The sequence below is a fragment of the Chlorocebus sabaeus genome, chromosome 8, assembly GCF_047675955.1.
Source record: "Chlorocebus sabaeus isolate Y175 chromosome 8, mChlSab1.0.hap1, whole genome shotgun sequence".
NCBI lineage: Eukaryota > Metazoa > Chordata > Mammalia > Primates > Cercopithecidae > Chlorocebus > Chlorocebus sabaeus.
Genome location: NC_132911.1, coordinates 37,398,258 through 37,411,795, shown reverse-complemented (window position 1 = coordinate 37,411,795; position 13,538 = coordinate 37,398,258). Strand labels below are relative to the sequence as shown.

General features: G+C 42.7%; 1 non-coding gene across 1 annotated transcript; it reads right to left on the bottom strand.

Moving 5' to 3' along the window:
- Positions 1-8,681: 8,681 nt before the first annotated feature.
- On the bottom strand, positions 8,682-8,789 carry LOC119618955 (U6 spliceosomal RNA). Its single transcript, XR_005235299.2, has one exon. It is a non-coding gene; the product is annotated as a U6 spliceosomal RNA (small nuclear RNA).
- Between the last annotated feature and the right edge of the window lie 4,749 nt (positions 8,790-13,538).

Genomic DNA, 13,538 nt, shown 5'->3' with positions numbered 1-13,538 from the left:
ACACCGAGGCCAGGAGGGTGGGGAAGGACCTAAAAGGGGGAAAAAGACAAAGGGAAATGGGAACAAACCACCTATCTGTTTAGAGTGAGAAAATGCAGCTTCCAGAGGAATGGGGCAATAGTCATTGGGATGCAGTGAGGGGCGGTGGAAGAAGAAGCAGGAGAATCCCCCAGTTTGAGACTCAGTTTTGCCTCTTAGGAGCACATCATCCTTTGAGTCTCAATTTTATCATCTGTCTAATGGGCATAATAACATTGCGCTTATCTACCTCCCACAGTTGTTAAAAGACTAATTAAGATAATATATGTGAAAGTGCCTCCAGGCGCGGTGTGGCTCATGCTTGTAATCCCAGCACTTTGGGAGGCCAGGGCAGCAGGGGCGGTGGGGGGCGGGGGTGGATCACAAGATTGACACCATCCTGGCCAACATGGTGAAACCCCATTTCTACTAAAAACAGAAAAATTACCTGGGCGTGGTGCACACACCTGTAGTCCCAGCTACTCGGGAGGCTGCGGCAGGAGAATTGTTCGAACCCGGGAGGTGGAGGTTGCAGTGAACCGAGATCGAGCCACTGCGCTCCAGCCTGGTGACAGTCTCAAAAAAAAAAAAAAAAAAAAAAAAAAGAAAAAGAAAAAAAGAAGATCCCTTCCAAATGAAATGGTGGCATGCAAATGTGAGTTATTACCATGGTCTTTCTAGCCAGGGCCTGGCTCTGCGTGCCTGGGTAAGTTACCACAGGGAAAAAAAGAGGAACGCGGGGAACAAGGCTTGCCTACTGTCTCTGGCAGTCACTAAAAGGGTCTGACTTAGAACTCAAAGCTCCTGCAGGGTGGGAGTCTCACTGACCTCCCCTCCATCCCCACTCCCCACTTAGTGATGAAGTTTGGGGGTTGATGTAGAAGGTCCCTCCTCCTAGAGGTCAGGGACTGTGTCCTATGGGACTTGAACAAAACAAAACCAAAGCAAATCCATTTCGACAGAACATCCTTGATAAAGAATGTTTTCTAACATTTCAAACAGAGTAAAACCTCTGTTTTAATATTAATCACATTTGGCCTAGCATCTTCCGGACCAAACAAGAATGGGATAGAAACTGCACTGAACCTGGGTCCCTGGCCTTAGGCCTGGGTGTCTGTGGCCCCTGTTCATTGTAGTGTTATCTATAGGAGAGAGGGGTTTACTGTAGAGGCCCCGCCTCCAAGTCCAACGGTGTCCTGGTCTGAAGGCCTCACAGCCTACAGCCTGGGGGAGAAAGGGTGGTTGTCAGGGAGGAGGGAGCTGCTGTGAACGGGCCACTACTCCAGAGACATTAGGAGCTGACTCCACCTTTTCTGGCCTCTCCTGTGAGGTAGAAGGAAGGAGGAAGTGGGAGGAGAAAGAGGGGGAGAAGGAAGGGGCCCGAGAACTGGGAAGGATAATACAAAAAGAAGGGCTTGAAAAGAGGGAGCAGCCAGGCCCAGTGGCTCACGCCTGTAATCCCAGTACTTTGGGAGGCCAAGGTTGGAGGATCCCTTGAGCCCAGGAGTTTGAGACCAGCCTGGGCAACATAATGAGACCCAGTCTCTAATTAAAAAAAAAGTAGAAAATTGTATGTATATGTATTATACATATAATACATATATATAATTTTCATATATATGTATTATATATGAATGTATATTTCACATATATTACATATGTATATATAATATAAATGATATATAAATATATATTTTCATATATATGTATATATGATACATATATACATATATAATACACACACACACACATATAGAGAGAGAGAGAGACTGGGAGGAAGTGAGGAGAAGGTGGAGAAAGTGAGGTGGAGGAGGCTGGCTCAACACAGGAGGTCAGAACAAAGTAGCCATTTGCACATCAAGGGCATGGACTCTCCCCTACCTCCTCCAGGCCCTTTCTGCAGCCCCATCTCAGGATCCCCCATTCCTCCTTATTCCTCACCCCTCTGAGAGATGTGAGGCCTTCCGAGCAGGGGCCGCCTTCCTCGGCAGTAGACAAAAGGCTATTTCTGAGTTACAGAAAATGTGTTCCTTTGGTACAGAGCCGGGTGAGGGCTGCCCGGGCCGGTCCTGGGCCAGGCGGGAGTCTTAGCAGAGGGGGCCTGTCAGTCACCAGGAGTCCTCGTGAAAGGGGCCCCTTGTCAACTTCCCCTGCCTTTGAAGTGACTGGGATGGCGTGCTCAATTAAAAGCCCATCAGTCTGTAAGTAAATCAACGCCTATCAGGCTTGTCACATCAAACAAACGATTATTACCCCAACCCGCCCACCCCATTAATCTGGCTGTTCCTTCTTGACGGCTCAGGGTCAGGGCAGCGTAAATCCTGTACTGGATTGCAGCCACCTGGATCGGGATGAAAGCGGTGGCGCAACCTGCAAGGCCACACTCAGGCACTTCCCAGAGCCCCCAGGAAGGAGGGAGGATGGAGGAGAATGCTCCCGGAGACAGAAACGGGAGAGGTGCCTGCAGACAGGGCCATGTGAAGCACCTAGAACAGCAAGAAATGAAGGAGACAGAGAGAAAAGTGGTGGAAAGAGAAGGAGCCGGTAAAATGGACCAAGATAGAAATAACTGGAAGCGGAGAAGCAAAGTTGTTGAGGCAAGTGACATAAGAACTCACTCAGAATGTTGTGAATGAATGAAGGCCCCCAGAAGACAAAGAGGTCTTGGGATGAAATCTCCCTGATACTAGGTTCTGAGTCTGAGAGTCAGAGAGTGATGAGGCCAGGCTGATGTCAGCCCCCCAGACCTCACTTAGCCAGGGGAGTGGTGGTGGGAGGCAGAGTTCAGGGCTTTGCTAAGCAATGCCTTGCATCAGACATCAACATGTGTGATGGCCAGAACTTGATCTTCTGCAACCAAAGGATAGGAACAGACACATCAGACCAGACGATCAGCTTCTGATTTTCTGCTGCACGAGCCCCTGAGAAGCACTTTGCTCCAGATCATTTCTCCTGGGCTCTGTGTATTGGTTTGGAGATTTTTTCTGCTCCTGAGATTAGGCTTCTGGCTTTCCCCGCTGAGGACCAGAGAAAAAGGCAGGAGTAGGGAGAAGAGGACGCAAGACAGCTTGAAGGAGTGGCTAGAGTGGGAAGGGAAGGGTGGAGAGGAGGGGGAGGAAGGAAGGCAAGCATCTCTCCTGGAAGAACAAGGCATGCTTTTTAAGGGAAGAGAACAGTCTTTCCCCAAGAGGCAGTTCCAGATGACTCGTGATGTTCTATCCTTAAAAAGGCCATCACATGCCTTCCCCATCGCTAGAGAAAGAATTCCCAAAAGAAAACAAGAGACAGGAGTGGAGCAGGGGACTGAGCATGGAACTTCTTCCACCCACCTGACCCTGGAGCTCCACTTTCTCAGCCTGGCAGACACTGCTGAACTCTTACTAGTCAAGGAAAGAACATTCTCGCTGGGCTTAGGAAGCCAAGGCAGGAGGATTGCTTGAGGCCAGGAGTTTGAGACCAGTCTGGTCAACATAGTGAGACCCTGTCTCTACAAAATTAAAAAAAAAAAATAACCAAATGTGGTGGTGTGCCTGTGGTCCCAGCCATTTAAGAGGCTGAGGCAGGAGGATGGCTTGAACCCAGAAGTTGGAGGCTACAGTGAGCTGTGACCGCACTTCAGCATGGACAACAGAGCGAGACTCTATCTCAGAAGAATAAAAAAAAGATGAAAAAAGAAAATTCTCAGAGATACTCAAGACATTTACCCTCATCCCTATCCTCCCCTGTGCATGGTAAGAACCGCTCACTGAAAACCTGGGAGACTCGCACCCGCCACATGCATGGGTTTTCTTAAAAGGATTCTCCCTCCAGCCTGCTGTCCACTCCAGCATTGTAGATGCCTTCTTCTCTTATCAGGACCCAGCAGTGTAGTGCCTCTTCCTTATCCCTCTGAGTTGGTAGACATGTCGACCCGTTCCAGTGTCAGCAAGGCCTTTCACGGAGATGAGGCTTGGTCTACAGATATTTTACAAAGTGCCAGAATTATCTGTCATTCCTGCTTTCATTCATTCAACCAAAACTTGGTATTGAGTGAGCACTTACAACTTACAGGCTCTTTTCTAAATCTCTGGGTTACAGCAGTGAATATGACGGGCAAGGCCAAGGGACATGTGGGAGCTTTTGCAAAGACCTTGGATGTTTGACGTCATCTTTATTTATTTGTCATGTATGGACTCAGCTATTTCACAGATATTACAAAGATATTTACTCAGCATCTTCCATGTCTAAGTAACATGCCCCACAAGAAGACAAAGAAGAATCAGAAACAAATGCTCAAGCATTTATAAAGTCGTAGGTGATCCATCCTGGCTAACACGGTGAAACCCCGTCTCTACTAAAAATACAAAAAATTAGCCGGGTGTGGTGGTGGGCACCTGTAGTCCCAGCTACTCGGGAGGCTGAGGCGGGAAAATGGCGTGAACTCGGGAGGTGGAGCTTGCAGTGAGCTGAGATCGTGCCACTACGCCCCAGCCTGGGCAATAGAATAGGTTCAGTCTCAAAACAAACAAACAAACAAACAAACAAACAAATAAAATAAGTAAATATAAAGTTGTAGGTGCCATAAGCCAGAAAAGGATGGGAGAGAATTCAGAGAGAGAAGATAATTTATCCAGGTTATTTCTTAGTTTGTTCATTTATTTATTTTGAGAGGGAGTCTTATTCTGTCACCCAGGCTGGAGTGCTGTGGTGTGATCTCGGCCCACTGCAACCTCAGCCTCCCTGGTTTACACGATTCTCCTGCATCAGCCTCCCCAGTAGCTGGGATTACAGGCACATGCCACTACTCCAGGCTAATTTTTATATCTTTAATAGAGACGGGGTTTCGCCATGTTGGCCAGCCTGGGCTCGAACTCCTGACCTCAGGTGTTCCAACCGCCTCAGCCTGCCAAAGTATTGGAGTTACAAGTGGGAGTCACTGTGTCTGGCCGATCCAGGTTATTTCTTAGTGAAGATCTGGAATTAAAAAACTTGTTAATTGTTTAATCATAGCAACTTTTTAATATATTCTGTGATATAGAACAATGTGGGCTCAATGTTTATTATGATTGTCTTTGTCAGTGATGACAATGCAATTCACTGTCATTGTAATTACAGACATGTCACAAGACCCCTCTCTATGGACACCCTGCAACTCCATTTCAGTCCTCTTCAGAAGTCAGGGGTATGGTGGAAAACTCCCAGAAATGGGAGCTGTGCTCCTTAAAAGAGGCAGAGTGGTGCAGAGGTAGAGCGAGCAGGCTCTGAAACCAGACAGCCATTCAAAAGCAGGCTTCAAATGCTGGCTCGGCTGCTTGCCTGCTGTGAGGCCACCAGCAAATCACTTGAACTCCCTGTGTGTGTTTCCCCATCTGTTAAATTGGGGTGATAACAGTACTGGCCTCATATGGTTATATGACAATTAAATGCATGTAAAGCATTCACAACTGTGCCTAACAGACAGTATGCATTCAATAATGCCTGTCATGCTTATGGCCTATGTCATACAAAGTAGTCTCTTGAAGGTACAATCAGCATGACGCTAGGAGGGCACTTATTAAATTAATGCAATTGTCTTCATGTATTTAAACATCAGTGAGAGTCATTTATATTCATTTTGCTTTTAAAATTCTTCCGGAGTTCAGCACATGCGTGGTAAATATTTGAAGAATTTGTTTTTACTAATATAATGTGTTTGTTAGCATTTAATATTTGATGCATACAGAAGGGTATACGTATTGTATGTATGAATGTTAGCCTCTCCTCTTCTATCTTCTGGTCTCTGCTCCAGAAATGACCACTTTCTGGAGTTTTATTTTATTTTATTTTTTTGAGAAGGAGTTTTGCTCTTTTTGCCCAGGCTAGAGTGCAGTGGCATAATCTTGGCTCACTGCAATTTCTGCCTCTCGGGTTCAAGTGATTCTCCTGCCTCAGCCTCCCGAGTAGCTGGGATTACAGGCGCCCGCCACCACTCCCAGCTAATTTTTGTATTTTTAGTAGAGATGGGGTTTCACCATGTTGGTCAGGCTGGTCTCGAACTCCTGACCTTGTGACCTACCCGCCTCGGCTTCCCAAAGTGCTGGGATTACAGGCGTAAGCCACCACGTCTGCCCTAATTTTTGTATTTTTAGTAGAGATGAGGTTTCACCATGTTGGCCAGGCTGGTCTCAAGCTCCTGACCTCAGGTGATCCACCTGCCTCAGCCTCCTGAAGTACTGGGATTATAGCTGTGAACCACTGTGCCCAGCCACTTTCTGAAATTTTATGTTTATTTTCATTTTGCTTTTTCAAAAAAGCTTCATTTAAAAAATTAAAGTACAACATACATAATAATAAAATGAACAGATTTTAAGAGTACAACTCGATTAATTTTTACACACTATACACTTATGTAACCATACCTGGATTAAGTCATGATATATTATTTGTACTCTAGAAATGTCCCTTCTCAGTCAGTCCTCCCTCCACCCCCATCCCAAGGTAACCACTGTTCTGGTATATGTCAGTGTAGATTAGTTTTGGAATTGTTATGTATGTACTCTTGTCTTTTGGGCAACATTCTATTTGCAAGATTCCTCCATGTTGTTGTATGCATCAGTAGTTCATTCTTTTTTTGTGGTTGAGGAGTATTCCACTGTATAACCATGCAATTTGTTCACTCATTTTATTATTCCTGGGCATTTGTGTTGTGTCCATTTTCTGGCTATTAAGAAACCTGCCATGAATTCTCCTGTCCACATCTTTTGGGGCACATGTTTACTCATTAAGGTTGGGTATAACAGGAGTGTAATTGCTCTGTCACCACATAGGTACATGTTATAATAGATACTTCAAACAGTTTTCCAATGTTTGGTATTGTTAGTTAAAAAACGTTTTCAGCCATATTGGTAGTTGTAGTGGGCTATAGTGGGCTATACATTTCCCTTTGTCTCTATTTTAGTTTTATTCAATAACTTCTTTTTTTTTTTTTGAAACAAGATCTCGTGCTATAGCCCAGGCTGGAGTCTGGTGGCATGAACACTACTCACTGTGGCCTTGACCTCCCAGGCCTAAGTGATTCTCCCACCTCAGCCTCCTGAGTAGCTGGGACTACAGGTGTGCACCACTATACCCAGCTAATTTTTGTACTTTTTGTAGAGATGGGGTTTTGCTTTTTGCTGTTGGCTGGGCTGGTCTTGAACTCCTGGGCTCAAGTGATCTTCCCACCTTGGCCTCCCAAAGTATTGGGATTACAGAAGTGAGCCACCATGCCTGGCTATAGTTGCATCCAATAATTTGTGATACGTTATTTTCATTGCCATTCAGTTCAAAATATTTTCTGATTTCCATACATATATATTGCAAATATTTTCTCCCATTCTGTGACTTGCCTTTTCTTGTTATTAGTGGTATTTTTTTTTTTCTGTTAACTAGAAGCTTGATACTTTAATGAGTTTTTTTCACTTTTACTCATGCATTATTTAGAAAAGTATATTCCTTAATTTCTGAATATCTGGGGATTTTCTAGTTATCTTTCTGTTTTGGACTTCTTGCTCAATTTCATTGTCATCAGAGAATATCCTTTGTATTACTTCAGTACTTTAAAATTTACTTAGGTATGTTAACATTTCCAACAGTACTTGTGGATCTGAGTTTTTCTCCCTTAGTTCTTCTGTCAGTTTTTGCTTTGTTTATTTTGAGGCTACGTTATTATGTGTATACAAAGTTAGACTTGCAATTTTTTAATTGAATTGATCCCTTTATTGTTAGGAAATATCACTCAGTAAAACTGCTTGCCTTAAAGTTTACTTTGTCTGATATTTGCCTAGCTACACCAGCTTTCTTTTGATTGTTAGCTTGATTGTATCTTTTTCATCCTTTTAGCTTCAACTTTTTCCATTTTTGTGCTGCTGCATAACCAACCACCCCAAAACTTACTGGCATAAACCAACAAACATTTTATTATGCTCGTAAGTATTGTGGGTGAAGAATTTGGACAGAGCTTAGCAGGGACACTTTATATCTGTTCTACATTGCCTGGAGTCTTGGCTGGAAAGATGTGAATGATTGGGGACTAGAATCTGGAGACTTCTTCAATCACATGTCTGGTACCTGGACTGGGCTAACATGAGACTGGACTCAGCTAGGACTGTTGATTGTAGTGCCTACTTGGACTTCCTTATAACATGGCGGACTTGAGTAGTCAGATTTCTCACACAGGGGCTCAGAGCTCCAAAAGTGACTGTTTCACCAAACAAGGCATAAATTGCATAGACTTTTATGCTCTTGCCTCAAAAGTCCCGCAGTGTTACTTCTTCTGTACTCTATTGGTTGAAGGAACCACATGCCCACACAGATTGGGGAAGGGAGACAGACTCCATCTCTTAATAAGAGGGGTGCCAAAGGATTTGTGGCTATGTTTTAAAACTGCCACACAACTTTTCCTTTCGTATCCTTATATTTGAGGTTTATTTTTATCCAGTCTCACAATCTTTGTCTTTTAATTGGCATCTTTGGATCATTTATATTTAATTACTGATACTATGATTTAAACCTATCATCTTACAATTTACTTTCTATTTGTTCCATCTGTTTTTTTTTGTTGTTGTTAATTTTTCCCCTTTCTCTCCTTCTTTGGATTATTCATGCATTTAAAAAATTATTCCACTTCCCTGCTCTAAAGCTTGTTAACTGTACATTCTTTTATTATTCTTTGGTGATTACCCTAGAATTTGCATGCCATCTTTGCTCAAGGGGCCATGCTAATCTTCTCTGTATTCTTCCCATTTTAGTGTATATGCTGCCAAAGCGAACACAATGATTAGAGAGATTGCAACATGTATCATTATTTTATTATAACCTATCTTAAATGACTAGAGTTGGCCTCCATATCCATGGGTTCCATATCTGTGGATTCAACCAACTTTTGATCAAAAATATTTGGGAAAAAAATGAATGGTGTCATCTGTACTGAACATGTACAGACTTTTGTTATTATTCCCTAAGCAATTCAGTAAAACAACTATTTACATAGCACTTACAGTGTATTAGGTATTATAAGTAATCTAGAGATGATTTAAAGTATATGGAAGGATGTGCGTAGGTTATAGGCAAATACTATGCCATTTCATGTAAGAGACTTGAACATCTGTGGATTTCGGTGTCTGTGGGAAGTCCTGGATCAAATCCTTAATAGACACAGAGGAACAACTGTACATGTCATATCCTGAACAACGCAAGAACCTCACAACACTTTAACTCCATTTACCCTTCTCCTGCCTTTTGTGTTATTGTTAACATATTTAATTCTCTCTATATTTTGAACTCTATAAGACATTAGTGTTATTGTTTTATGTAGTAAATATTAATTTAGAAATTTTACTTTTTTGGTGTTGTTTATTTCTTTTTTTTTCTTTTTTATTTTTTTTTAATACAGTCTCACTCTGTCACCCAGGCTGGAGTGCAGTGACACAATCTCGCTCACTGCAACTTCCACCTCCTGAATTCAGGTGATTCTTGTGCCTCAGCCTCCCCAGTAGCTGGAACTACAGGCATGCGCTGCCACGTCCTGCTAATTTTTGTATTTTTAGTAGAGACAGGGTCTCACTATGTTGGCCAGGCTGGTCTAGAGCTTCTGACCTCAGGTGATCTGCCTGCCTTGGCCTCCCAAGGTGCTGGGTTTACAGGTGTGAGCCACCATGCCTAGCCTGTTTATTCCATCTTGCATTACTGTTTTCATCTGGGATTATCTTCTGCCTGAAAAAATTCTTCCAGTATTTCTTTGAATGTAGCTATGCCAACAAGAAGTTCTCTCAGTTTTTGTTTGCCCTAAAATGTCTTTACTATGCCTTCACTTTTGAAGGATATTTTCATTGAGTATAGCATTTTAAGTTGGTAATTATTTTCTTTCAGCACTTTAACAATTTTCTTTATCCATTTTTTTCTCTTGCTTAGCTGTCAGTTTTATTGTTGCTGTTTTGAAAACAATGTGGGTTTTTCCCTCTGGTTGCTTTTAAGATTTTTCCTTTTTTTGTTTTCAGCAGTTTTTCTGTGATATAGCTAGGTGTGTGTGTATGTGTGTGTGTGTTTGTGTACGTCTGTGCATGAGGAGAAATTCTTTACACTGTAGCTTGCTGTTTTTCATCATTTTTGGAAAATTCTCAGCCAATATTTGTTTAAAAATTGTTCTATCCCATTCTTCTCTCCATCTGGGTCCCAATTACAAATATGTTAGATGTTTTTACCATGCCCCCATATCAATTACTTTTGTTTTTGAGATCGAGTGTCACTCTGTTGCCTAGGCTAGAATGCAGTGGCACAGTCTCGGCTCACTGCAACCTTCACTTCCTGGTTCAACCGATTCTCCTGCCTTAGCCTCCCGAGTAGCTGGGATTACAGGCACCCACCACCATGCCTAGCTAATTTTTATATTTTTAGTAGAGACAGGGTTTTGTCATGTTAGCCAGGGTAGTCTCAAACTCTTGACCGCAATGGATTTGCCTACCTTGGCCTCCCAAAGTGCTGGGATTACAGGTGTGAGCCACTGTGGCCAGACAATTACATTTTTTTCCCCCCATTTTTCATTCTTTTGTCTCTGTTCTTTACTGTCTTGTCTTGGCTATGTCTAATTTGCTATTGAACCCATCTATTCAATTTTTAATTTCAGTAATTTTATTATATTGATTCTAAGATTTTCATTTGGCTTTTTTTTCTTTTTCTTTTTTTTTTGAGATGGAGTTTCGCCCTGTCGCCCAAGCTGGATTTCAATGGCGCAATCTCGGCTCACTGCAACCTCCGCCTCCCAGGTTTAAGTGATTTTCTTGCCTCAGCCTCCAGAGTAGCTGGGATTACAGGCACACGCCACAATGCCTGGCTAATTTTTTGTACCTTTAGTAGAGACGAGGTTTCACCATGTTGGCCAGGTTGGTCTCGGACTCCTGACCTCGTGATCTGCCCGCCTTGGCCTGACCGTTTTTTTTTTAAGCAGACTCCAGTTCTTTGGTAAAATTCTCTGTCCTTTCTTTTATTTCCTTGAGCATATTAATAATAGTTATTTAAAAGTCTCTGTTTAATAACTCCAATATCTGCATCACTTTTTTTCTATTGCTTTTCCCCTCTTGGTTTTTAGTCATTTGATCCTATTTCTTGGCATGCCTAGTAATTTTCAATTGAGATCTAGACATCATGTATGAAAAATTGTATTCCATAGCTATCTTCCTTCAAAGGTTATTAAATTTGCTTATGTCAGGGAAATAAGGTATTCTCATTTTCATGCTGATGCAATTGAGGATAGGTCTAGGAGCTTTGTTAGGGTTCATCTACCTCTAACTGTGCCTAGGGGATATTCCAAGATTCCTGAGGATAGTCTTCCTTGCTTTTGGAGCTTAACTCACTTCTAGGGGCACAGTTATTTAGCAATCTCAACCAAAATCTTGAAGTATTTTCCAAGTTCCTTCCCCATTGATGGGCCTTGAACTCCAACCTCTGACTCCCTAGCCTAATGAGATTTCTGCAAGCCTCACTGATACTCTCTGCCTTCAGCCTTTATTGCTCCACATCATAAAATGGCAAGTAACATAAAGGAAAAATCAGAGCCAAATGTATGGCTTACCTCACTTCCTTTATCTATGTACTCTTGGCCCCACCAGTGTTGCCAAACTCTGTTGCTCTCTGATGCTTTTGCACAATTGTTTTATGTATTTAATCTAAGCATTACAGTTGTTAACAGTGGAATGGTTAATATTCCCACACTTAAGAAATAGTTTATCACATGTACATGTCTGTATAAGCAATTTCTTGCTTTTGATATTTATAAAAAATGATTGCTACAAACTGCAGAAAAAATATTTAAAAATAAAATAAATGGTATCATATCATTTATTAGTTTTATATTGCTGTATCACAAATTGTCACCAAACCCGGTGGCCTCAGACAATAAATATTGATCTTACAACTTTTCATGGATCATGAACTTGGCAGTGGTTTAGCTATGGATCATGAACTTGGAAGTGGTTCTGGCTTGGGATTTTTCATGGAGTTGAGGTCAAGATGTTGGTAGGGGCTACAGTTATCTGAAGGCTTGACTAGGGATGGGGGATCTTCTTCTAAGGTGGCATACTTATGTGGCTGGTAAGTTGTTGCTAGATATTGGCAGGAAGATCAAGTACTTCTCCACATGGGCCTCTCCACAGGCTGCTTAAAGGTCTTGAGGACTAGTGATTGGCTTCTCTTCAATCTCTGTCTTTCTCTGCTTCTCTCCTTCTCTCTCTCTGTCCCTCCCTTCCTCCCTCTCTTTTCTTTCTTTCTCTTTCTTTCTTTCTCTCTCTCACTTTCTCTCTCTTTCTCCTTTCTTTCTTTCCTTCCTTCTTTCCTTCCTTCCTTCCTTCCCTCCCTCCCTCCCTCTCTCCCTCCTTTCTTTCTTCCTTTCCTTTCCTTTCCTTTCCTCTTTCTTTCCTTCTTTCTTTCTTTCTTTCTTTCTTTCTTTCTTTCTTTCTTTCTTTCTTTCTTTCTTTCTTTCTTTCTTTCTCTCTCTCTCTCTCTCTCTCTCTCTCTCTCTCTCTCTTTCTCTCTCTCTTCTTCAAGGGTGTTTCACTCTGTCACCCAGGCTAGAGTGCAGTGCCAGCATCTCAGCTCACTGCAACCTCTGCCTCCTGGGTTCAAGCAATTCTCCAGCCTCAGCCTCCTGAGTAGCTGGGATTACAGGCACCCACCACCACACCTGGCTAATTTTTGTGTTTTAGAGGAGGCAGGGTTTCACCATGTTGGCCAGGCTGGTCTCAAATTTCTGAGCTCAAGTGATCTGCCTGCCTCAGCCTCCCAAAGTGCTGGGATTACAAGCATGTATGAACTACTGTGCCCGGTCGTGATTGGCTTTTTTAGAATAAATGATACAAGAGAGTAAGGCAGAAGTGGCGATATCTTTTTCTGATTTAGTTATGGAAGTAACATACCATCGCTTTTTCCATGTTCATTAGAAATGAGTCAACAGGGCCGTGCAGTGACTCATATTAAAGACCACTTTGGGAGGCCAAGGTGGGTGGTTCACTTGAGGCCAGGAGTTCAAGACCAGCCTGGCCAACATGGTGAAACCCTGTCTCTACTAAAATACAAAAATTAGCCAGGCGTGGTGACACGTGTCTGTAGTTCCAGCTACTTGGTAGGCTGAGGCCGGAGAATCGCTTGAACCTGGGAGGTGGAGGTTGTAGTGAGAGGAGATTGTGTCATGGCACTCCAGCCTGGGCAGCAGAGTGAAACCCTGTCTCGGGGGAGGGGGGAAAGTCACTAGGCGAGGTGTGGTGGCTCACACCTGTAATTCCATTGCTTTGGGAGGCTGAGGTGGGTGGATTGTGTGAGTCCAGTAGTTTGAGACAAGACTGACCAACATAGTGAGAGTTTGTCTCTACAAAAAATTAAAAAGAAAAAAAAAAAAAGTACTAAATCTGGCCCACATTCAAGAAAAGTGAAATTAGCCTCCATCTTTGGAAGCGTAGGGTGTCAAAAAATTTGCAAACACCTCTAAAAATGACCACATGTTGTATGTAGATTTCTGGGATTTGGTTTTTCAA